The sequence below is a fragment of the Heliangelus exortis genome, chromosome 9, assembly GCF_036169615.1.
Source record: "Heliangelus exortis chromosome 9, bHelExo1.hap1, whole genome shotgun sequence".
Taxonomy (NCBI): domain Eukaryota; kingdom Metazoa; phylum Chordata; class Aves; order Apodiformes; family Trochilidae; genus Heliangelus; species Heliangelus exortis.
This window is the reverse complement of record NC_092430.1, coordinates 9,434,426-9,461,090: the sequence shown is the minus strand read 5'-3', so window position 1 is coordinate 9,461,090 and position 26,665 is coordinate 9,434,426. Positions and strand designations below refer to the sequence as shown.

The 26,665-nt window shown below is 42.9% G+C and overlaps 1 protein-coding gene across 8 annotated transcripts in view; it reads right to left on the bottom strand.

Annotated features, from left to right (window-relative positions):
• MAP3K13 (mitogen-activated protein kinase kinase kinase 13) overlaps positions 1-26,665 on the bottom strand; it is a 79,854-nt gene that overhangs the window by 40,978 nt on the left and 12,211 nt on the right. For 2 of the 8 annotated variants that reach the window (XM_071752014.1, XM_071752013.1), the window contains one exon: positions 10,627-10,769. The exons of 1 other annotated variant lie outside the window; for it this stretch is intronic. The gene's annotated coding sequence lies outside the window, so the exon portion shown is untranslated. Of the gene's footprint in view, positions 1-65; positions 210-10,626; positions 10,770-19,620; positions 19,813-20,148; positions 20,212-26,110; positions 26,225-26,665 lie in introns of those variants that run through there. 5 more of the 8 variants (XM_071752017.1, XM_071752015.1, XM_071752016.1 and 2 more) reach the window with 5 other exon arrangements.

Genomic DNA, 26,665 nt, shown 5'->3' with positions numbered 1-26,665 from the left:
CACACACACACACACACACACGTTCCACCATCCAAAAATAAAACCCTTTATACTGGAGTACTTACGAGGGTGATGGTTTCCTACATGATGCTCCATTTTCTTGTTTTAAAAAAGATGGAAGGAAAAAAAAAAAAAGAAAAAGAAAAAAAAAAAAGAAAAAAAGGAAGTGTTGCAAAATTAAAAAAAAGGAAATTCCACCCACACGATCCTGCAGCCTGCTGCAAAGAAGCAGAGGAGCGTGCTGACGTCACGGATTCATGAATGGATGGAGATGGGGGCTGCTCGGAGATTCGGCAGCGCCGGCTTGGGGCTGCCCACGGCCAGAGGGGAGCAGGGGGGCAGCCAATCCCCGCAGGCACCGCCGCTCGCCTTCTGCCAGCCCCCCCCCAAAAAAAAAAATCTGGGCATGGGAGAGAGCCCGAGCCCACCAGCCGGCTGCCCCCACCTCAAGGAGGGCTCCGGGTGCTGCTCCCCTATGTGTGCGACGGGGGGAGAGGAGGCTGCAAACAATTTGTTCCCCGGTGGAGTGAAGCTGATGGGTAAAATGGCATCGCTGCTGCTGCCATTCCGTGGAGAGGACCGGGTGAGGACATCTTCTAATGCCTTCAAGTCACTGCTCCAGAGAGTTTCTGCCCCTCCGTCCAGCTTGGATAACAACAGTGTCTCAAATAACAGCCATCTGTTCCATGAATCAAATCTATTTAGTAATCAGAAAAGGAGTTCAGCGTCTCTCCTGGCTTCTTTCGCGGGATTATAACCCCTGGGTGGTGTTGTTATTATTATTTTAAAAAAATTTAAAAATTTTAAAAATCACAAAATATAAGCACGTCCTGGAAGGAGGCTGCAAGGGAGAACAATAGGAGGCTTGTCTTTGATTAGCGATGCAAAAGCACCAACCAAATAAAACCACTCAGCTCTCCCCAGGCACTCCCAGCAGCGGGCAGGCGAGCTCGGAGTCAGCAGCAGAGCACGCAAGGCTCCCACACCCGGGGCCCCCACTCCTTGTCATCTCCTTCTCAGTCCCATGCCAAGGATGATGCTTCATTCTGCTCCCAAGGCCACAGGACAGCATTTGGGATGCCCAACTAGATGGTAAAGTCTGCAGGAGCAGCTCTGATTCAGTGGGATCTGGAGAGGGGCAAAGCACAAGTTTTGCCTGATTTTTCTATCTTGGCAGTACGAGGGGAGGAGTGGAGGGATGAGCATACCCAGGAATTAAAGTCAAGGTCTGAAGGAAAACCTGGGCTGCAGGCTATGCAGTTATATCATCTCAGGGTCTACCAGAGTTCATCAATGGAGTCCTTAGAACTCCCCTTCTAAACAATTTTGTAGCCTCCAAATTATTAAGAGCAGGATCTCCCGTATTTCCAGCACCCTTTTTCCTAGCTATAAGAAATAACACTGCCAAGTAAGTTAATAATGCCAAAAGTAATATGGAAGTAATCATGCCAAAGTGGGATGTCCCAAAACTTCCTCTGGTGGAGCATGTCTGAAAGAGAACATCTGGGAGAATCCCACCTTTCCTTTCAGAAACTGGGTAACATCCCAAAAGAAACCAGGACTGGATGTAACAGCCCTGTGGACCTGGGTTTAAAACGCAAGGATTTTGTGCTACTTGATAGCACATGAGCTTGCAGCACTGGTACCAGCTTGTGTGGAGAAAGGAGAAGAGCAGGATGCAAAACCTTCCTGAAGGTTAATACATCCACAGCTACAGAGTTAATACTTGCCCCAAAATGTTCTTAAATGAGAGGACAGGTAGGTTTTTGCATGCATTAAGACAGTAATTTATTTCTTTGTGCCTTTAGCATGGAGCAAGGAACACCCAGGCAGGGCAGTACACCCAGTTCTGTCCTACCATAAGACACCCTTTGGGAATCACTGGACTCCTACACCTGCTTCTCAGCACATCCTCATCTCTTCGTTGTACCAAGGGGTGTTATTTGCTACTATCACCCTGCCAAAGAGCTGCAGTGATAGGAATGTATTAGGATGCTGGGAATTCAACAGTAGCCACAACAAATAAATGGAGCTTTGATTTTGGGATTCGAGCTTTGATTTTGGGCTTGAGCTTTACAAATCTGGCTGCTTCACAAAGCACAGGTTAACTTCTGCTGAAGAGCTGCCTGGTCTTTAAATAGTTAAAAGTCACAAAAGACAAAGCAAGAGGTTTCCAAGGGTTAATTGCAGTGACATTTAAAAAAAAACCAAAAACCAAAACACACCCAGCAGAAAAAATACATAAGAACAAAACACACAGACATATTAATGAAGATTTTCTTCTCCATAGTGACTTGGTTGGGTGTACCAACACTCAACTTCATCTGTGTCTCAACACTTCAGGTCCAAATTTTCAAACACAAAGGTCCTGAATTTAAACTGCCTTTCCACATTATGAAAAATCAAAAGCCATCAGTGGCCTAAATTTGATGGCTCTCACCAGATTATGCTGGTAGGCAAAAAAAAGCATTAGAAAATAAGATTGCTGCAAGCAGTTCCATGCTTCAATAGGAAAAAAATTACCTTTTTATACACCACTGGTGAGCAACTAAATTATTCAATATGAGAAAGAAATTATTTCCCTCTTCATTCAGACAAAATCACTGGCAAAAGCAGGAAGCTCTGTGAAGTCTCAGATGCCCAAAAAACATTCCACAGACAAGTTTAGTTCAGCATTAATGTGAAAAGAGAAAAAAAAATTCTATGTTCAAAGCACACTCAGAGTACATGATATTAAAAAACAAGGAAGTTCACAAGAGCTCATGCAAGCGCTAGGGAAAGGTGGACAGCAAGATTTCTGAAAGGATAGATGAGAAACCAGACTGCTGGGAGACTCACCAGGCAAAACTGGTGGCACTGGGTGCAAAAAGAAAAGCTAAGAACTATTTTTAAAATATCAGTGCACCATCTTTGAGCAAGACAAGAAAACTAAGGACTTCCAAGCCAATTAGTAACTAATAGGAATGCTACACAGCATCTGCTAGGCATAACATTTCGAGCTGGCACACCATTTTAATTTGAGCCTAGTCCTAAAATAATCATTTCACAAGTTCTCCAATCCTGTGACCTTCAATTTTCATAAACTGGAAAACTACTAAAATTGCAGATGACAGAAAAGAACAATATTATGCCAATATTCAGGAATAGCATACGTTTGCTATTTATAGGCCTTGGGAACTCACTGTTGGTCTTGGGCAAAAATCCTCATTCAACCCCTGACTGGAAAGGATGGGTCTGCTGCCTCAAGCATCCCAGTGTCTCTGATGGTGGCCAGTAACAGACACACAAACACTGCTTGTGCTCCACTCACAAAAGCTGCACACTTAAAAAGAAAATAAAAAAGATATGAAAGTGCTAATTTCAAATTTATACTCAAAGAAAGATGTTTATAAAGCTACTCAGCAAACACTTGGAGACACAGGAGGAACTTGACAGTGGAAACTTTCTTTCTCCCTGGATGAACAAATACTTGAAGTGAAACAGCAAATTATTCTCTACCAGGAGAGAGTCGAGGTAAATATTTGTGTAGAGAATATAGCTACAGGACATTTTATCACCCAGTTCTAAAACGTGTGAAACCTTTGACCCACCATTCCAGCCCTGTAGGCAGTCAGTCCTCTTCTGAATGTCCTAACCTGCAGCAGTGGGGTGGGTGACAGGAAGAAAAACAAACAAAAACAAAAAAACCCCACGCACACCAAAAAACCCCCAAAAACAAAACAAAACAAAAAAATCATACTTAGAGCATCAGATCTTCAGGCTTTCCACCAGAATCTCCCCAGATCTGAGACTCTGAGAAGTCCTTCCTGCAAAGGCAGGACCAGAGGCAAGAGCTAGGAGTGGGAGGTGTGACCAAAAGAAAAAGTCACAGAAAGGGGAAAAGCCCCAAAGTGGGACAGGTTCAGTGGTGTGAGGAGAACTGCAGTTTGAGTCAAGGGCTCTAACTACAAGCCCTGTGTGGTGAGGGAGTCTGTTTCTGTCTGCTCATGGACAGCCACCAGGATTTCAGCCCCTGTTCTTCCCTGCTGCTCCTGTGGCAGCTGCTGAGCCACCAGAGCCTGCAGCTGGCAGATGAGCCCCACTTCAGGGGGGATTCAGGGGTTGCCTTTGAGGAAGATGAAACTAAGGGGTACATTTTGGTGACCAGGTTGCTGCCCCACAGGCTATCCTTGAATAAGGCTTGGACCATCCTAGGCGAGAAACATCCAAAAGAGCATCATTAAGGAACCATGGTGAGACATCTAGGTCTGCTTAAAAATGAAGGTGGAGAGTTGGGAGATAGCTACAGACTCACAGATACACAGCACCTTGTGTATGTGAAAGATGCCCATATCATCAAGTGTCTGCCCAGAAAATGGTCAAACAAACTCAGGGACACTTGTACCGCCTCTCAACAACAGGGAGGAGGACATACAACAGGTAGGAGGACATAAGGCTACCTGATGTCTACTTTAACCTTGCATTGCCTTTACCAACACTTCCAGGAACTGAACAAAAGAGACACTAAAGGCACTAAAAGACAATTATGTGGCAAAATATGTTACATCTTCCCTTGTTGAAACCTGAGGCTGGGATGGATTCTTTTTTAAAGGAGTTTCTGGGTGGTTTTCCCAGCAAGCCTGCTCTTTACAGATGAGTGCTACCTTTCTTATTCCTCACCACAATAAAAGTCTGTGTGGTTTTAGGAGAAGGGATGTCTCAACATTAGGAACAGGCACAGATGAGGCTGGGGAAGTTCAAAATATGACCTTTACAGATGGCTATAATCTTGAAGGAAGATGGCCCAGCTCCTCAGACACAGTAAGTTCTGGAACTCCATCAGGAAGAAAAGGCTGCTACGTAAGACTTTAGGTTTCATATAATCATTGAATGATCTGGGTTGGAAGGGACCACTAAAGATCATCTAGTACAGTAAGCAGGGACATCTTCAACTAGATCAGGGTGCTCAGAACAATAATGAGGCCTCAACCACCTCCCTGGGCAGCCTGGTCCACTTTTCCACTGCCCTCATGGTGAAGAACTTGTTCCTGACATCCAATCTAAATCTGCTCTTCTCCAACTTAAAGCCACTGCCCCCCATCCTCTCACTCCAGGCCCTTGCACACAGTCCCTCTCCAGCCTTCCTGTAGCCCCTTCAGATATCAGAAGGTCACTATTAGATCTCCCTGAAGCCTTTTCTTCTCCAGGCTGAACATCCCCAACTCCCTCAACCTGGCTTTGTAGGAGAGGTGTTTCAGCCCCCTGATAATTTTCCTGGTCCTCCTCTGGACCTGCTCCCCCAGGTCCATGTCCCGTGTTGAGGGCTCCATGCTGCTCCAGAGGTAGCTAAGGCAGCAAGTGAACCATTAATGGCTTTCCCAAATTCCTGGAACCTGCTACCTGAAACTGCATGGATTCAGGCTACATCCTCTTCCTTCATCAGGGGTATGTGAGGCCACTGAAGTTCATCTCTTTCCAAGCTGCCCATCTGTTTGCACAATCCCTGGAGAAATTTCATTATCTTCAATCCTCCATCTCTAACCTGTGCCTGAAATCAGACAATGGGTTGTAAAATGACCAAGGAGATGATGAACAAGCAGGAAGTCTGCCTAAGGAGAGTCAGTCAGAAGTAGGGTACTACAACTAGAGAGATGAAAACATGCTTATCTGTTGTTTGGTTTGGTTTTTCCTTCAGAAATCATTCACAGAAACCCTTAGCAGAGGCCATGTGTGAAAAGCAGGGAAATTTGTGCGGGGAAATAGTCACAAAATAATCCTCCTCCCAGAGAACATGCCAAAACAAAGTCTGCCATAAGAACAATTAACTCTAATAGAATTGCCATCAGTGAGAAAGACTTCAAGAGAAGCAAAAATGAGTATTTATAATTAGCAGGTATAAGGGACAGATACTTCCAAAGCCATCTGAGCTACAGTCACATTTCCTCTCCCAGGTTAGGAGCCTGCAAAACAAAATCTGACAAAGAAGCCTTAGGATTAGTGCCATGTGGAAAGCAAAGTCCTGTAATTTATATAATTTCCACAAAAAAAGGAATGTTCTCAAAGAAAGGCATGCAAAAATGGGAAGCTACTGCTGAGGGAGAGGGAGGAATTTATGAAACCAAAGAAGTGGTTAAAAAAGGTGGTGAAATTCCCCAAGGTCAAGTTTTGTTCTGAGGAAAAAAATCATCTGCACAAATACAGAACCAAATGCTGAGTTGTAGCTGGTTTGTAGATAAGGATTCAGGAGAGAGGCTCACAGAATGAGAACAAATTCTAAATATCAAGCTGACATAAATGAGGCAACTGCTATCCATTGGCAGGAGCACAAACTCCCAATCAACTCAGTTTTGGTAAAGCCTTTGGTAAAGTCCATTTTTGGGTCAGGCTTGTCAAGAAAAAGAGAAACCAGGGCAGAACTCCAAGATGAGATAGTGAACAAGGTGAGCTGCAAGAGATGAGTGAGCTGAAGCACTGAGGTTGCTCAGAAGGTAAGGTGGAAATATTGAAATGGAAATATTCTGTTAAATACAGGAACAGCAGGGGGAAGCCCATCCTCCATACCTGTGGTGAGCAGAAAAAGCAGTGGACTCAGACAAAACAAGAAAAATTTACTTAGGCCATCAGAAGAACTTTTCTAAATGGTAACCACATAGGGAAGCACCAGCCTAAGGAAGTCATGTTGCTTCCCAGATAAAGAGGTAAAGGGAAAAAAAAGCTCTCACAAGAGTTGCCCAGCAATAGTGATGGTGCTTTGATGCCAAGGATCAAGATGACCTCTGGGAACCTTTCAGGCTTCTTCTACAAAGATATCAAAGCACTGAAAGCTTTGCAGCCAGAACAAAAGCTAAAAAAAAAAAAAAAAAAATTATCTTTTGCAGTACAAGGTCTTGCCAAATTAAATCTTTCCACCCTTGCTACTGTTACACAACCTCTCTAAAGAATATTATTCAGATTTCCACAAAAAAAATAAAACCAAACAGCCTACAAAAACTGCTGAAAGCCCATTAAGACAGCAGAATTCAAGTGTAAGTCAGAGACTGCCAGAACAAGGCACTATATTTAGTACTAACAGTTTTCTCTGTAGTACTGTGATAAGGTTCCTTCATCAAGAGTGGATCAGCCCTATGTAAATATTCTCAAGACAAATAAGACCTGCTCAGCATCTTCCAGACAAGTGTCAGTCATGAAGCTGTCAGTAGCTTTTGCTTCAGAGCCTACTGCTTTTTCTTCCTCCTTCCCAAGAGAGGAAGATGCAGAGCAGGGATAAGTGCAGACTCCTAGAGGAATCTTTTTTATTTGTCTGACATTTTTTTATTTGTCTGATATTTTAAACAGTTACCATCATGATTAACAAATTTTTTTGGTCTGGAATATTCAGATTGAGAGCATTAAAGTTGTCAGCAGTGGTGACTGTGATCCTTGGTTTCAAGCACAGTGATGGACAATGCCACATGATGCAGAAGGCACCCCAAAGCCAGGCACTCTGGGGAGATGCTGTGTGGCATACTGAATAGTTGCTTTCTGAACAAAATCATAGAGCTGCCCTGAAGGGACTACCAGAAATTAAACAGTCTTCAACTAAAGGGCACATAAAAGTTAGCCATGTCCTCATACTGCAAGTCCATCTACCAGCTCTGTGTTGCACAGGATTTGCCCATCCAGGGAAAAGAAGCACCACGTTGTTCAAGTCCTGGCTAATAAACACAAAAAAATGAAAGTCATGTTCAAAACCACATCAGCTGAAGCATTCCAGGAAAACTCTCTCACAAGAGTATTTTGTAACCCGTAACCCATCTGTAAGCACAATCAAAAAAAAAAAGGTGACTGCACTTCCCTTTGAGCAGAGAGATGTTATTCTGCTCAGACTCCAACTTCCCTCTTATTAGTAAGGAATACAGAAATTGCTTGCGTACTTCTTCACAAAAGTTATATTATACTGGAGGAATAAAACATGACAGACTATGTAGTAAGATATTCCCCTGCCATTTCCCTTGCCATCCCATTAACTCAATGTCATAGTCCCCCTTACTACCTTTAACCCTCTACCATGCCTCCAGCACTCCCACACGGCCTTGCCTTGTCTATTAACTGGAAAAATAAATAAGGTAAAAAAGCAGCAGCAATGTTGATGAAGCAACTAACAAGTTGTTGATGAGCAAGGGCAGGGTAGTTCATCCCACTAATTGCTTTCATTGAGATGAAACCTGGTCCAAATCAAGGGAGAATGTAATTCCACAGTAAAATACTTCACCTTAATTATAACTCTTAACAAGAGACAGACAGTCTTATATTTAGGCTCTGCTTTAGATGCTCTGCTTCTACAGCACTCACCACTCCTCACAGAAGGGGTAAAAATTGACAGCTTTTATATTAAGAAATAAATCTCAAAATGTAGCTCTATCCATCTCACATCTTTTTGCAAACACACTCAGGTGGCTCAGGCACCTCCTAAAATTTAGATACCTGTAGGTTTCTCTGCATGAAGTACCTCTGTATGGCAAAGATCATGCAAATGTAAAACAAATATACAGAACAAAACATTTTCAGTCCCTTTGAGTGAAGCAACTAAAAGTTTTCTTCCATTATGCATATAACCCTTCATTAACTGGGGGAAATTTAGATAATTTTACAGCTAAAGAGAAAAGAATAAGTTTTTTTTCAACTAGTAGCTATAAAGAAAACAGTTTATTTAAAGAAAAACAATTATCTAATCTTAATTCTCAAAAGCCCACAGAATTTTTAGTTTTCTCCTTTTCAGTTCTTCACATAGATATATGGATGTCTGATAACATGCAAAGTTTATGATTTAATTTTTAATACATAAATATGTGTAGTTAAACTAAGAAACTGCATATATGACACGGATTCAGCACATGATGTCTTCTTTTGAACAGCAATATCCAAAACACACTGAGTATCATGCTGCCATCAAAGGTGAGATATTTTAACAAACAAATATTACAAACTCACACAGCTGCAGTGGAAGATTAGAGAACATGAAGCAGAAAGAAAGAAACCTTGTGTAATTTCCATCACATTTCAAAAGTGCCAGCAGACCACATGGCCTCATTTTGAGGACAGAGAGGAAGAAGAGTACACTTGAAGACCAAAAGCCATCTTGAAGCTCCTGACCCTGGGTCCTAGGTGCTCTCTTTATGGTGCCCACAGTGTTCAGTCCTCAGCAAATGAAGAAGTAATTAGTAAACAGGATCAACCCATCTGAGGGGGGGCTCCTTGTCACTCACAGCTCTTCACTAAACACACAGAGATCTTTGCCTTTCAGGGTGTGTTTTCCCTGAATGAAAAAGAAAAGTTTTCTTATCCCATGAACTAGCACACCTGCAGCACAGGAAGCTCAGAGACCAAGTCAGGCAGACCAGAATCAGGAAGGCTTTACCTGCAGCCCTTGCTGCCTGCTATGCCTCCTTTCCAGGAGTCCTTCCATCAACGTCCAAACTGCAGCAAACCTTGCAGAGTGCTGGCTGCTCCCTGGAGAAATTTCTCCCCACCTCGGAGGACTCTGCTTCTCAGTGTTACCTTCTCAATCTCCCTGCAGGAGCTGCAGGCTCCTGGCTGCCTGCTGCATCTCACACTCCTTCCTCCTCCTCTCCTGCCCTACTCAGCCTCCCAAACCTTCCCTCCTTGAGCTGAACTTGGCTTTTCTCAGGGAGCAGCCACCTCCTCCATCATCAGTCTTCTTCCAGACAGGCAGCACAACTGTGAACAGAAGTACAAAGCAAACAAGTGCTGCCTACTGCAGAAGTGCCAAGCTACTTTTTTAATGAATCCCCCTTCATTCTAACAAACTGAGCTGTCAGCTTGATAAAAGGCTGGTACCTGATCATGCCCAGTGCTTGCCAAAGGGAAGCATGGGAGGCAGGAACACAGGGATGCACAAGGTCTACAACAGACACCAGGCACAGACTCAGCACGAAGTGAGTCAGCTGATCCAAGTACATAAGCAGAGCAGTTACCTACAACAGTAAAGTTTTGCACTACTTCAGAAATTTGATGTTCTTTTAGGAATTATTATTCAGCTGTTTGAAAACAAACAAATAGCTGAAACCCTAGTTCTTCCAGTACTGAGCCTGTCACCTGCTCACATTTCAATACAAACCACTACACTGCATTTTCTGAAACTTTGCTGGTGTTTCTACTCCAGCTACAACAGCCTGGGTTCCTCTGAGGACATCCTAATTCTCCAGACAATTATCAGATCAAGCACTGTGAAAAAGAACTTGGAAAAGAAAAAAACTAAATACGAAAGTTATCCCCTCACTCAATCGTTAAAGCTGAATTAACGGATTCAAATGCTTTCAGAGTTCAAGCTGCACTTGGAAAATCTAAGCACTGCAAGATTAACTTCAACTCAGTCTATGCAAAGATCCCTTGGCCCTTCCTGTTTAATCACATCTCAGCTGGATGCCAATAGGTGCCTGCACCTGAGCTACTAGAAGTAGCAAATTCAGCAGTGGAATGGTTACGGGCACGATATAAAATGAGTAAGGTGAACTTACCTCACCCCTGCCTTTACAAAGAAAAGCACACCCAAAAGTTAAGGACTGCAGGAGGAAGTGCTTTATTGTCTCACATATTCTCAAGTTGCTGACCAGTTACTACCACTCAAACACCACCAACTGGTGATACCTGATCATTTTTCCAGATGCACTGAAAGCCCATGTCCTCTTGGCTTGCTGCACATGTGCTTCCTCTTCAAGTCAGATAAATCAAGCTGTTCTCTGAAGCTGCACAAGTAACATTTAGGACAGTCCAGCACTGAATTCTTCTCTCTAGAAGGAAGAACAAAACAAAAAAAGAGAATTCCCTTGAATAAAAACGTCCTTAAATGAATGCTCCCACCAGCTGCCCAAAATATCCCACTAGCATATCCTGATGTTACATGGCACACTTAAATGAAGTGGAAACCAAAATTAAGTATGAACCTTTGAAAAAAGAAGGTGGGAGTAGAAGACCTCAACACATTTAATGCATGCTTTCGTAGCACAGGCATACACTCTCTAATCCTTTCAGGGAACAATTTTAATCTAAATTAAGAAGGCAGCTCCAGTAAAAGAGCTCACAGCTTTCCATATTACAAAATCACATAATTCATAATTGGATTAGATTTCAAAATAACACACTTGGAGATTAACAACTTTTTATACTTCCTTTAATACCTAAACTCCAAGCTATTTGTTTTCCTATTTTTAAGAAAATTTTAGGAGAAACCTCAGTTATTACAAGCCTCCTATGTATAAAAAGCTCGTAACACCATGATTCCTACTGCTGTCAGAAACATGCAAGCAAGGAGACACCAAAAACATCAGCCTTGACTGCCAAGACTAAACTAACTGGTCCTGAAAAGAGAGTAGTTCTGCCTGCAGACATTGCTTTCCTGCTGTCCATCACAGGCATCACAACGCTGAAGAAGGGATTTGGATTTGGTTCTGGTAACCATCTTGCCAGAACTAAGAGACTTCAGACAAGAAAAGCTTGCCTTTGCCTTGCAAAACCACAGGCACCACCTGCCTCATCTTATGCACCCCAATGATTCAGCAGCTCTCAAGACCCCTCCCCAAAATTTGGGAAGTTCAGCATATTCTTAATTTTTTGCAGAGGAATAAGCATCACATATTCCTCTCCCATGTCAAAACTTCAGTTTAACGCAAATTAACTTTCATGATTATTTAAAAACTCAGGTAGGAAACACAGCAGCAAGATGACCCCAACATCAGAAGGACACAGAGCTCCTGGAACATATCCAAAGCAGAGCCACTGAAATGCTCAGAGAGCTGAGCACCTCCCTGTGAAGCCAGGATGAGAGATTGGGGTCGCTCAGCCTGGAGAAGAGGAGGCTCCCAGGTGACCTTATAGCAACCTTCCAATATCTGAAGGGGCTACAAGAAAGCTGGGGAAGGGCTTTTGACACAGATGTGGAGTGAAAGGACAAGGGGAAATAATTTCAAGCTTGAAGAGGGTAGATTCAGGTTGGACATTGGGAAAAGATTCTTTCCTGTGAGGGTGCTGAGCCCCTTCCCAGGTTGCCCAGAGAAGCTGTGGCTGACCCATCCCTGGCAGTGTCTCAGGTCAGGTTGGATGGGGCTTGGAGCAACCTGGGCTGGTGGGAGATGTCCCTGCCCCATGGCAGGGGGTTGGAACTGGATGAGCTTCAAGGTCCCTTCCAACACAAACCATTCTATGATTCTGTGAATTGTAACAGCAATCCTTAATAAGAAAGAAGGTGCTACCAGCACCCCTGTATAGGAGACAGTGATGCCCATCAGCAGGAGCTGTTTGTTTCCTGTGTGTCCCCCAGAGCAATTCACCCCACAGCATTCACAACCTTTCCTGCTACCTGGATATTCCTCTCCTTGCCCATTCCCTGGCAGTCACATCTGAAACAGTTGCTTTCCATGGCAACATCAGAAAAACAACCTCAAAAGAACAGCTGTGGTCATTGGAATTATATAAACAATTTCAATGAATAACACACTGTGTTACTGGAAACAAACATGAAAAACTTGTACTTGAGATAAGCAGTTCACAGCTAGAGACGCTGAATAATTTCTGTTGAATATGCCTTAAAAAGCACTGACCAAGGAGGAGCAAAACCAAGCCCTGCAAAACCAAGTCCCAATAGCTCAACCTAGCACATATTTGCTGTGTTTCAGCAGCAGCACCATGAGCCTTCTCATCCCTCTCATTTCCTTTTAGTACTGTATCTCTTCTGATCTTTTCTAATTCCATATTCCCAAGAAGAAAAAACTTGTGCAGTGAAGGTTGGGCCACATGCAGAGGCTACATTGGATCAACAGAAAGGAAGAGGATGATAGAGCAATATTCTTGCACAAGAGAAAGTACCAACTTGCAGCCACTGTTGCCTTGTACCAGCCCTGTATTAGCCATGCATTTACAGAATAATTTCCAGGTCAGTCACCTTCACAGAATTCTAGAATGTCAGGTTGGAAGGGACCTCAAGGATCAGCTGGTCCAACCCTTCTAATATTATTGTTTATATCAAGGACACACAACAGAAGTAAACCTGTTCATCCACTGCCACCAGTTGCAATGCTCCTCATGGAGAACTTCTCCCATCCCACCCAACAGTTCACAGAGAAAAATTAATTCCCCCAAACACTGAAGTCAGCAGAGCTTTGCCGTATCTCAAGTTGAAACTGGCCCAGGCTGCCTAGAGAGGTTGTGGAGTCTCCTTCTCTGGAGACTTCCCAAACCCACCTGGATGTGTTCCTGTATGGCTTGCCCTGGGTGACCCTGCTTTGGACTAGAGGATCTCTAGAAATCCCTTCCAACCCCAGGCATTCTGTGGTTTAGTGAAAAAACTGGGTTTCCAAACCAGCACAGGTCCAGCAGGAGCTGGTGGCCAAGTGGTTTTACAAACACACAAGTCCTCAGAGCAAGATGAGGACACAACACAAGGGTGTCCAAATTCTTTAGAGTGCAGATACTTCACCACCACCACCCCCACAGGACAACACCAGGTATTCAGCTTGTTCCTGCCCATGGCAAACACCTTGCACAAAAATTTCTAGAAACTGGGAACATGCCACATAGCTACACAAGCTAATTTCTAATCAGCACGCTGCTGAGAACCATGTTTATTAAGTAGTTAATAACATTGCCCAACAGATGTAAGGAAGGATACTTAAAGATAAAAAAACATAGTAAATAAGCATGCCTTTGAACGAGTTTTATTAGACAAACTTCAGAGTTTATGCTTTTTTATATATTAAAAATATAAATATCTGCATTTGCTTACAAGAAAAATACATGGTGGTTCTACTAAATCAATGAAAAAAAGCCTCAAAAGCTAGTAATTACATTTTTCCCCACTGTTTTAAGACAGGAATGGTGTGTGTAAATACACCAAGGTTTACTTTCTTGCTTTAAAAAATTAATACTGTAAGTATTAATATGCTTAGATTAATATTAGATTAACATTAGAGATGAAAGAATAAGTAGAGACTTGAGAGAACCAAAGCCACAAAAAGAAAAAAAAACCTGGAAAGATTGTCTTTTGCTATAGTTCTAAACAAAAGTCTCATAAATAGAAAATAGCACATAAAATTGGAGAGATGTTCATACAAAAACAGACTCACAAAACCCAAGATTGGAAGGTACCTCATGGATTATCTGGTCCAACCTTTCCTGGCAAGTGCACGGTCCAGAACCCTGGCCAGCTGAATCCTAAGTGTTCAGCATTTGGGGACTTCTCTGGAGAGATTATTCTCACTGTGAAAAATTCTCCTCTTGAGTCCAATTGGGATCTCCCCAAGAGTAACTTTCACCCATCAGCCTCCTCTTTTTCATCTGACTCCTTGTAAAAAAAGGAGTCTCCATCCTCTTTGTAGCCAGCCTTTAAATACTGGAATATGGTGACAGGGTGTCCCCTGAGCCTTCTTGTCATGAGACACTAGATGCCTGAAGTTGACAGAATGTCATTGGAATAAATAACTGGATTGCACATCAAAAACACAGCCTTCTAAGGACAAATTTCAAAGCATCATTTGATATCTGCTAGCAAAGGCAGGAACTGTCAGCACCCTCGATGAGAAAGGGCTCTGGGGCCAAAGGTCTTGTGCCACCAAAGGGGTTGAGAACTTCCATTTGCTACCACCCATCGTGTCCCATTGGATTTGAACACCTGCTTCCCAGATGCAACCTGGAAGATTTCATGCATCTATAAGCCAACATAGAAGACACATGGTGTCAGTGTAGACTTAAGCTCTGAAAAATGCCTGAGTGCACTCACCCACTTGGTAAAAATTGTTCATGTAAAGAGAACAGGTACAGAGCCCTGCAGTACATAATAGGGAAACCATACAAACTGCAACAGGGTTACAAAAGATACCTGCTGATTGGATTTTTTTTCCTCTTTAACATAATCTCTGTGGATCCAAGGCATTTTTTCAGTCTACTATTTCTCATCTCAATATATTACCAGCAGCATCCTGAATTTTTGGATTCAAACGCTAAGCCCGGTAGATATGTTTTGTTTAATGAACTGAACAGACAAAACATTATTTGCTTCCAAATTTTTCTACTTGTGGTGAAAGCCAAGCTGTACTGAAATCAACTGGACTGTTAGCATTGTTTTCAGAGCTAGAAGAATTTCCTGTGTCCAACTTAAGATCTATTGAAGATGCTGCTAACCACTGTGGCTTTGCACTCTCATGATCCCATCCATAGCTCCAAATAAAATGTTTTGTAAGAAATAAACACACCCAGGGAAGGCTGCTGATTTCTTAGGAAAATAAACTCTGTCCCCAGCCCAGCTGCTCTGCCTGGGTTAAAGGTGCTCTTGTAGGACACCCAAGCCTTAAAGTCCTGGAAGTTCCTCTCCCAGCTCAGCATGGTGGAAGGTTCTGCTATTTCACCTGTTGGCTGGTAACAGCTTATCTGCAAATTTTCAGAGGTTAAACTCAACACATTTGCATGACAACGGTGCAAAGAAAGCATTAAGAAAATGCTGGATTACTGTTCCCTCTCCTGCTGCTGCAGATCCCTCTGACAAGGACCAGAACTATTTATACACCACAACCTGCAGCACAGACCAGCGAAGAAAGTTAAACCAAAACTCCTCTTCAGAGAGACAACCACTGAAAACGTCTTTAGAAGTCAGGAAGTAAGCAACAAAAGTTCTTCCTCTCAAAGGAGGAGCTTGCTTTGCCTGCTACATTCCCACTGTCTGCCACACAGGATGGAAAAGCTAAACCAAAATCTCTAAGTTTGGTCCTTAAATACAGCAATTCTACTCCTGCTGCCAAATCTATCACTGTCGTCACAGCTCCATGACAACTCACTGGAACACAAAATAAAATCTTCAATTTAGGACCTGGCATGATTTTTTTTATTTCTATCCCAAACACACTACTGAACTGTAAAAGGATGATGCAACTTAAAACCAGGAAAAAAACCCCAACCAAACAACCAACCAATAACCAGAGTTACAGACTCACTACTAATTCATCCTGGCTGAAGCTGCATCCCGGCAGCTGCTGCCTCTCTCAATTAACAGCAAATATTGAGCAGTATTGTCATTTAAGGGTGTTTACTGCCTGCTGCCCTGTCCCTGTCACATTCTCAAAGCCTTCTGGCACCATTTAAAGCAGCAACATTCATAAACAGAGCTCAGTTTAACCCCTTCTGCATCAGCAGAGTTCACAGCAGAAGCACTTTACTCACTTCCTACCTTCTTTAGGTGTCTGGCAAGAGCTGAAGCCCATAGATGGAAGGTGCCACCAAATTCGTCATTCAGAGGCCCACAGGGTGCTTGGCTTCTGGAGAGGTCACAGCAGAAGGGAAAACAATGATGGGAGTATCTCCCGCAGAGCAGCTCTCTTCAGAAATTGTAGAATTCTAAAATGGTTTGGGGTTGGAAGGGACCTTCAAGACCATCAAGATTCAATAGGGACAGGGACATCCTCCACTAGACCAGTTTGCAGAAGGGCTCATCCAGCCTGGCCTTCAATACCTCCAGGAAGGGGACATCAACAACCACATGAATGCCAAAATGAAATGAAAGAGGCAAAAAAGGAGGATACTACACATGCAGCCTCTGTTGTTGAAGATTTTAAAATAAAATAATTTTTTTTAAAGTGGAAAAAAAAATATAAAATAAAACCAGGCTCCAGCCATTCTGTGGGGAGATCAGCCCAGTGCTGTGACTCTCCTATCTGAAGGTGGAGATACCAGCAATCTAGAGAAGAGAGGGGATGCTGAGCCAGCCCAATTAGCCTGCACACTGGCAATTTTGAGACAATGTGAAAAGGTCCAGGGACTTCTGTACTGAATTTATGATGGTAAAAGATAGAATAGAGCCATTCAAGCTGACACTAAAACTGGAAGAATTCAGGTTTTTCTGAGGTTACTGTGTTTAAAACACAGGAGCTCCAAAGAGTGATGCTCTGGAGGCCACGTCAAACACAGGAGGGAACAGCTTTGCAAAATGGGTAGGTAAGAGTAGGTTCAGGACCTGGCCAGAACTCTCAGAACTTCTGTGGGCATCCTCTTCTTGGTTTGCTCATTTGGCTGCAAGCCCCCTCTTTTTCTCAGGTCCCATCTATCTGTATCCTCTGCAAATCTAATACCCAGTCTGGTTTGTTAGGTGGACTCATTCCCTCTTGGTTCCTCCACCACCTTTGTGCTGACAGTGTCTGAGGTCCCCAGATCTATTAGGTGATATGACTGATCCCTGCCATCTCCTCATTGTTACCTTCTCTCTCCCCTCTCCTTCAGGAGTCATCAGTGCAGTGCTTGTTCTACTCAATCTATTTTAGGAGCATGGGCTCCTAGCATCCATGTAGTACTGTTTTAATCTTAGAAAAAAAAAAAAAAAAAACAGGAAAAAATCAAAGAAATAAGTCATGGTCTTGCAGGGAAGACTGAGCACTTGCCCTTTGGTCCTGTAAAAGTCTCTGGCAGGGCCCAGAAACAAACCTCTCTTCTGGAAGCAATCTTCACCCTCAGCATGCTCTAGAAACAAAACCATTGCCCGCGTTTTACTCCAGGCTTCAGGTCACTGAGGTGCCTACAAATAAAATCCAGATCTCTGAAGATACCTGACTGCTCTACCCAGAAACCAAGCACTCAACACAGCTTCCAGAGTCAGTAGGCAACATGCTGCAGCACTGTTACCTGGTTAGATGAATAAGGAGCTCCTACCACCAATTTCCACCCCCTGATAGGCTGCTGAAGCAGAATAAAGTGCAAAGAACCAAGGCCAGATCTCTGTCCACCAGACTGCTTTGAAATCTTCCAGCTCATGGGGAACACCGTGCATTATTTACACCAGCAGCTGCTCCCCATAACCAGAGGTTAAGGAAAAAACAAAGGAGACACACAAAGGAAAGATGGGAGAGGGGCCAAGGGAGGACAATTTCATTGTATTTCTTGCAGGAGCTGTGTCAAAGTGCAAAGAAAAAACTCATCATACTGTGGGAGGCTGAAAGACCCAAGATAGAGCAGCACTGAGTCTCTGGCCACATAAGGGGTTAATAATTTGAGCCAAGCTGATTCTTAGTGAGCACAGTGGTGCTGCTGCTCAACTGCACACTCCTGCCTTGGTTTCTAAATGTCACAAAGGGAAAACGTCAAGATAAAAATAAAATAGGAGAAAAAGAACAGGGTGATTTTTATCCCTGGTCCTACAAAGGCAGCATGCACAAGCCAACAATCTGCTGCTCCCTCCCTTCACTACTGCAAAACGCAGCAGCAACTCAGTTTCACAGCTCTGACAGCTGGAAACAGTGCTGGGGAAAAACAGCACCTAAACAAGAGCTCCTTCTTGCACCCTGCCTTAGAAAATAGCAAGTGCTGCAAACCTCTGATTAAAGGCAGCATGTTGCCTGCTCAGGAAGCTGGAGAACCAGAGAACAAATATGTATGTGGAAATACTGAAGAAAGTGAATCCACAGAGCCCTGGGAGCAGAAAAAGGACTCACCTGGAACTGTTGCTTATGCAACATTCCCTTTATGACAAGGGCTGATTTTCTATATGCTGTTTCCCTTGCAAAGAAAGCCCATCAAAAAGGATCACTCCTTCCCCATCTATTCCTTGGGTTACTCCCATCCACCCTAAAAAGGAAGCTCAGACTGGTTAAATGAATTTGTGAGGAGAGATGAGTTGCTAATTACTGTTCTTCCTGCCTAAATTGCAAGATGAGTCAAGAAGACAAAGAGATGCATTCCATGACCCCTATGAGATCTTCACCTTCATTTTTCTTCCCTTTCCTGCTATTTACCTCCCTGATCGCCTGATTACAGATCGCCTGATCTGCTTCTTTCTCTTCCACCTTCAGAGAGGAGCTTATTTCCTTTCTCTTTCCCTCTCCTCTCAAACTCAATTCTTTTTCCTGCTTCTGTGTCCTCTTGCTGAAATTCATACATCTACCTCTCCCATCTCCACCAGTATATACAATTTTCCTTTCTGTCTCCAATTCTAGAAAGACATGTGGCTTCTCTATAAATCAAAGGTTCAGTTAGACCTGGATTTCACTCTAGCAGAATAACCATGGTTTAGATTTTTGCACTCTCCTCAAGGTTTTAGAAAGTGGCCAGGAGCTTCAGAAGCAGTTTCAACCCGTAGTTTCCACCACAGACAGTGAAAAAAACAAACATGGAGAAAGTCACACAGCACAATCTCAAGTAACCTACAAGGACACAATAAAACATTGCAAGCACACCCACACAAAATCCTCCTTTTCACTGTAAATAGCTGCTGGCAACAAACTTGCCAAGGCAGCACCTTGGGCTCTTCCACATACACCTTACCTAGGAAGGTACCACCACTGACAAAGCAGGAGCTCAATGTTCACTGCTTTGAATTTTCAGCTTCCCGTATGTTTCTCCTTGCAGAAGAAGAACCTTTGTAGGCCTTTGGAGAAAGCAGCCAAATCCAATAGTATAAAAAAGATGCAGATGACGACCAGAATGCTGGTGTGCCACGCTGCTCAAATGACAGAAAGCATTAAATATTTACATTGACACTTTACGATATGATTCTGCTGTAATTGCAATCCCTTGTGATACAATCATGCTATTTTCTCTTATGAGAAACTGTCTCTGCCTCTCAACACGAGACAGATGGTACTGAGTGAGCAAAGCAGTTGTCCTGTTTCTTACAGAGCCCTGGTTGATGACCTTGACCTCATGCTTCAGAAGAACCTCAGGAAAGAAGAACACTCCAAGGAAGCAGTTCATGGACAGACTTCCAGGACACTCAGCCTTAGTCATACTGTGTGACATCTAGCAACAAGGATCCATCCTTCCCAGGATCAGGGACCCCATGATTACTCTCCAGATCAGGACCCTCTGCTGCAGAAGAAATATTGGATGAGTTGAGGAGCTTGAGCCAAAACTTTCTGCAGTGTTTCTGGGGCAACCACTAAAGCTACCACCACCAGAGCTGCATTTTACATCTTTCTTCCCACTGAAGAGCCAAAAGGAAGGCTCCCTACATCTCCAGCTGACAAAAGCAGCAGTGGCTCTTTTTTTCCAAGGCAGAACCAGCTGGAGATACTGGCTGGAAACATTTATTCCCACTGGAGACTCCTAACTGTCTTTAATTGCTGGCAGGAGTTGGTAGCCAGGAGAGTTTCCCTTGTGCCAAACACCAGATAAAATCCCAACAAACAAAAAAAATCATTGCACCTGACATAGAAAGCAATACATGAACCCATGTAGCCTTGAAGGGGCCTCACTGTATTTGGGTTTAGGCTGAATTAAATAGGCTGAAAGCAAAAAAAAAAAAAAAATTTTTTTTAGAACAGATATATTCATCTACTAGAGCTACTTAAAAGCAAAAAATAAATAAATATAATATATAAATACAATCCCAGCTGGCTAGGGATGTGTTTCTGACCAAGCACAGTTGATAAAATATACTCCATGAACAGAAAAATTAAGCAATGCTTTGGGTGTAGATGAAGTTCAGCCACAGCAGTATAGACTCTCAGACATTTTTCTCGATTTTCTTAAGCCAGAAAGTGTTCAGGAGTTCATTAAGTTTTTCATAAGAAATCCTTATATAAGAAGTTCAACATAAAACAAGCTTTTTTGGAAAAAATTATTCAAGTTCTATTGTGGGACATTTTTTCTACCCCTACCAGGTATCTGTATAATCTCTGTTGCAAATTTGAAGGTCAAAGCTCTGTGGTGATGTGGATTTGACAGGAAGACCAAAGAAACAGTAAAAGCAGCATCCAGGAAGAAGGCTGGAAAATAACTGGGTACACCTTGCAAAGATTAACCCAAGGTTTCTGCAGGAACAAATTTCTGGCTGGGATACAAATTCAAAATAATTCTTGAGAAACTGTCCTGTTCACCTGCTGAAGAATTAGCAGCCAACTGCTAGCCAGTATAAAGGAAGATGAGATGCTGAATTTATAACCTGGTCAGCTTTAAGGGTGACAAGATGGAGAGCAGTGGCAGAGAGAGATGACCTTTGGTATCAAGGTCTTTGCTACTGCAGCTTCAGCACATATTCTCCTGCTCCAGGCAATCACTTGACCTCACATGATTCTCAGAAAGACCAAATTCTACTTTGGAGATTGAATGAAGCTCAGGAAACATTTTCTCTCTCTCTTAAAAAAAAACAAAAAAAAAAAACAAAACAAAAACCAAAAACATCTTGAAAACATGAAGCAATTGGAATGATGCAGCTTTTTTCTCCTGCCAAGTGCCCCAGGTGACAAAGGTAATCAAGATAAAGGCACAAAATCAGGCATTAGCTGTAGATGGTTAGTGCCTAATACAGGTATGATTTTTCTAGGCTGGCTTTTGTGAAAATAATCATCCGAGATGACACGAGGGACAATTTTCTTTAGTGCATGAGAAATTTTCTTTAGTGCATGAGAAGAGTTTGTGGAGAAGAACAGAACACAATGCTTATCCTTGTGTCTTCTTCTGTCTTAGAACCAGGTTGATCCAGGTGCTTCCTTCCCATATGCTTCACTGGGGACATTACAGACCCAGCCTCACTGCTCAGAGTACTTCAAGAGCATCTCAACTGCACAGAAGAACCTCAGAAACTGACCTTGATGCTGAAAAATGTAGTCCAGGGAGAATGAGAGAGGGGACTGTGTCTTCAGCCACTTAGGAGAGCAGTTCCTCATGCTCCAGGCAGAGCAGAATAAGGAAACAGGCAGTGTGAGTCTGTTCCCTAAGCTCTGTAACAGCTCCTGCAGACCTAAACACCCTGCTGCATCTTCTCAGGGGCAGAGCATGACACAGAGAAATCCTGAAATGGGTTGAGGAAAGGACAGAGCCAGCAAAGAAGTTGCTTTCTTCAAATCTAATTTATCAAAGGGCATCACTGAATGCTGGGATGAGGCACAGTGGTTCCTGAAGACTGGAGCTGGGTTCCACATCCCTCTTGGCATGGCTCCTGACAGACCACCAGGCTGCACAGGTAGGAGACAAGAGTTAGCCAGGCAGATAGTGCTGCTGATTACCCACGGAGCCATGCCAGGATTTAGTCATCTGCTCCACTTCATAGCTTCCAATACCAGCCAGGCTGGTGCTGAGAGAATGAAATTATTCCTGATGATAAATAAAAAAAGACAAAGAGATCTCATCAGCAAAATGCTGAGTTCCTTGCAAAGAAGAGTTGAACAGAATATCTTCTCCTTTAGTAAAGAGCCTCATGATTTCTTCTCACAGGCAGTCAGTCTGCTGATTGTTGTCAGGTGAGAAAAGTACGTGGTAAAGTTCTTGCTGTCACTCTTCCAAACACTGAAGTATCAGCTTCAGAGTAAAAGGAGTTTACTAGAGTTTCTCTGCTGCTGTGCCTTCCCTGCTCCCAGCATGAGGGAATCTGGATCATGGTAGGTCTCCAGTGCTGGTACTAAGCTGGAGAAAAACTACTTGCAATGGCTCAAGCACCAGGTTTGATAACAGCAGTCAACAGCAGTTCTTGACAAACATGTAGGTCAAAGTAAACCACATACACCTTTGACCTGCACCTCTTACTGCAAACACTCGTACACTTTCCCTTTGGTTTTGTTTTTATTTTTTAAAGCACCAAGAAGAGTGAAAATCATTCCCAATCCATTTCCATGCTTTGGCAACATCAGCCTATTTTCTGTTTTCACTGGTAACTGCTGTTCACTCCTGTTCTACCTTCTGGTACATTTGTGTACTCTTCCCTCTCACTATCAAGACTGAGAGCTGACACTTCCCTCACCCCTTATTCCCCCTCTTTTTGAAACCTTATTTCCACTGCTCTAATAGCTCTTGACTTAACTGGGACAAGGAAAATTATTCTGGGCTTCTCTGTCCTAGCAGTTAGGCTATTCTGCATTAACCATCCAGAGCACTGAAAAATCACACTGAAGCCCCAGGCAACAATTCTAACACTCCCTTAAATTCATGGCTTAATAAAATTACCCGTTTTTACTGGACATGTCTATAGCCATAAATATATACAGACATACTTTCTTTTGGCATAAAAATCCTTGAGGGTTAAGAAAATTCAGAAAATTCTCTTCCCTGCTACTCATAGCAAAGCTCATTTAACAACACTCATTCCAAGAGGTTGATAAGATGAATTTCTATCCAACATTAAAACATAGTTATTGCTTAGAGAAGATGGGATTTTCCTATCTTTCTGAGGAGTATGAAGAAGCATTTATAATACTTAAGAAGTCTAAGCAAGTACCACACACTAATACAATGTAGAGTTGCATCCACTCATCCAGGCACCCAGCTGAGAGGCCTTTCAAAAGCTGGTTACACTCCTGCTCCCTTGCCCTCTTTTAGCCAAAGCACCCAAAAACAGAGGGGAAGAGTTTTTATGTTGGCAGTGCAGGCTCTACTCAAACTCTACCTGAATTTTATATCATCCAGTGCCCAATATCAACACTATTGCACCAACATTGATTTTTAAGGGATGCAAAGTGTTTCCTGATGCTGGAAAAAAGCGAGCAGTGGCCGAGGCTGATACCAGCACAGGGCAAAGCAAATAAAGATACCAGGATCATAATTTTTCAGATAAGTCAGCCCGTGCAAGCACAGCTGTCTGGAAAATGTACAGCAGAGCAGCAGGAATGTACAAGAGCATAAGCAGGAGTTCTGTTAAGACCTGATATTACACAAGCTGAGCATACAATATCCTCTGCTACCACTGCAAATTTTTGTCAAGCAAGCATTAAAGCATCCCCTTAACAGCCATCCCATGAGAAAACAACCGATTTAAAAGCACACAGATCAGTTCTTGAGCCACAGCAGAAACACTACAAAGTAGCAGCACACACGCTCTCAGGTCTTGGTGTTAAACTACTCACACTTAGATCTTTATAAATTATAGGTAGAATGGCTGATGGCTGATCCAGCAGCAGGCTTCAGTGTGCATTCAAATATATGGTTCTCAAATTAAAATATGTCAAGACTAATGAGGCAGTCCCCAGCCCCATGAACTGCCATACTCACCACCTCCTCTGCAAGACCCCTTTGGGAGCAAGAACTGGCAGCTGTAATTGCAATGAAGACCTGGGCAGCAGCAGGGAAGAGCTGGCAACTGAACTTAGAAAACACACACAATAAAACACATTGGTACACTGGATCAGTCTGTGGTGTTTCCTTTGGTATTTTTGGGGGGGATGTGAGTGTTTTGCTGTTTGGTTGGATGTTGTGATTTTTTTTCTTTTTAATCTCACTCTTATTGTGCATCGTAGCGTTTATGAGAGTCCTCCTTTCTCTCCCCTTTCACAGAGAATGATGATCCTCTGGCAATAAAAAGGGTACACAGCTGTATTCACAAAGGTATCTACACAGTGCTTAGGCTGAAACCCTCCAGTTGGCTGCAAGCCTTTTGTTTCTGATGCATGTATGTATATCACTGTCAGGGTTATGCTCCTGACTTCAGCCAGCCCTGTTCAGATTGGGCACTACCTCAAACCTCTGTGACAAAGAGCTGGAACAAAAACCTGAAACCAAGTAGCATGTTGGGAGATGAAATAGCAGCTGAGATTGCCTGCACTTGCCCTCACAGCCTGTGACTTTAATTGGAGCACACTGGAGTGCATTAATAACACTTTCAGAAAGACCAATATCGACTTCATTTATTTTACAAAACCTTTCTCTGCCCTCATCTTCACTGACTACACAGGTCAAAGAAAGGTCAAAATAGCTTAATTTTCTTCTGCACTGGGCAAAAAGGCATGAAGAACAACCAGTAAATTTACCTTATTTCATTTTCACTGTGGCTTAAGGAAGAACAGAAGGCATTTATTATGATCAAATTGACTCCAGCATAACCTGTCTGCTTTTACCAAGACTGTGTAAATTAAAAAGATAAAACCAGAGCCCCACTTTGCTGGAGATTAAAAAGATGCATCACCTCAAATACAGTGTTTGGATTTCAAAGAAAAATAAACTGTGGTTAGCAGGCATTTTAGCATGGAGTTGAGCACCTTTCACTTCAAAGGAGCAAATAACCCAACACTCCCCCTACCAGAGAATGGGGACCAAGAAGAAAGGTTTACTGCGGACCTCACCAGTAACACTAAACCTCTTGACTTGGGACCACTGAGTATAAGTTATTTTAACAGAAATGTAATCCTGTCTCAAGGTGGCAAGCAAAATGTGCTCCAGAAAGATTATCTTCTTATTTGATAAGGCAACATGCAGACAAGGAACACAATCTGTCAGATTTGCAACAATTTGAGCGATGCACTTTTCCTATTGATCAGTGTCTGATCATTACACACCACAGTGTAACCAAATACTTTTAAACACATCCAGACAATATTCAAATATGGGAAAAGTAAACCATAGGAATGGAATGGTTTTACCCCCTCAGGAATATTAAAAAAAAAAAGAAATCTGGAGCAGTATTTTCTTTTCCCCTCCAATGTGAGAAAAGGTTTTTCCACTTTATTTCCTTAACTAAATGCCAGCTTAATGAGCTCTGCTGACCAAAACTGATTTTCTTAACAGCAGACCTTAGTAAATGACAAGCATGCTGTGTCTTTCAGTCTGGACACTTATTCTCTTGGTAAACTGGGCTGCAGACTCCTCCTGGCACAATGAAGTCTCTGATCAGGAATTCCTTAAGTTTTGTCTATGTCAAGTTAATTGCAGTGCAAAAACTGCTTTGTAAAACAGCTCTAAGCACAGCAAGCCTCAGGCTGACATTGACAGCACAGCCTCCTTCACCATTAAGTGAATCTTATCAGTCCCCCAGTGGTAATATTTCAGGTCCAGTTGAAGCCAAACAAATGGATCCCAACACAGCACATGAAACATCCAAAAAAAGCCTGAGTGCATCTAGCAAGCAAGCTGTCAAATTCACTGCTGCAACACTGACAACAGCTATAAATCCCAGCTGGGGATGAACCTGATGGATCTTCCTCTAAGGAAACCTGATGTGTCTCAGGGTGCTTACACTAATTGTAACACAACAGAAAGGCATCTCTTGTACTTTCATTTTCTAGGATGAAACCCTCAAGATTTCCAGAAAAAGAAAAAAAAAAAAAAAAGGGATGGGAGGGATAATATACAATTAGCTGGACTTCAAGCATCTCTAGAGCTGCCTGGAAGAAGCCCCTCCCCTTAGCAGAAGGGGATAAGCAATGCCCTGAAGACAGTATCAGCAAAAGCAAAGGAGTCAAACCTGAAAGTCTGCACAGCTCTCCTCCAGAGTCCTGGTGTGCAGAGCCCAGGATAGCTCCCCAAAAATGGTCTCAGCCATTCAGCACTGCAAATGTTGCCTCTCCCACAGAAAGTCAGGACAGCAACTGGTTCTGGCTGGGCAGCACCGTCCAGTTTGTGAACCTTTTGCTCAAGGATCAAACTGTCCCCATTTAGTTAATATTTAGGTTAAACTGGTGGCAAATCTTTCCCCCGATGAGACAATAATTTATTTCAGAAACATCCAGGTATTATCAAATCCTGTAGAGCCCCAGGTGATGACACATCAAGGACAGGCAGAGAGAAGCTAACAGGGGCCTCTGTGCCTATCCAAGGTCTTACATGTAGGCTAAAAGCCTGCTACAGTCAAATCCATTTGAAAAACAGACATAAATCAGGAGCCTTGGCAAAACCTGGTGGTTATCCAATACCTGAATGTGGGCACACTGGAAGCCAGTCTTATAGCACCTGGGTGGGCTAGTGGATAATTTTCCCTGTTGCCTCCCTCGCAGAGCTTCCCAGTGAGCACCAGCACTTG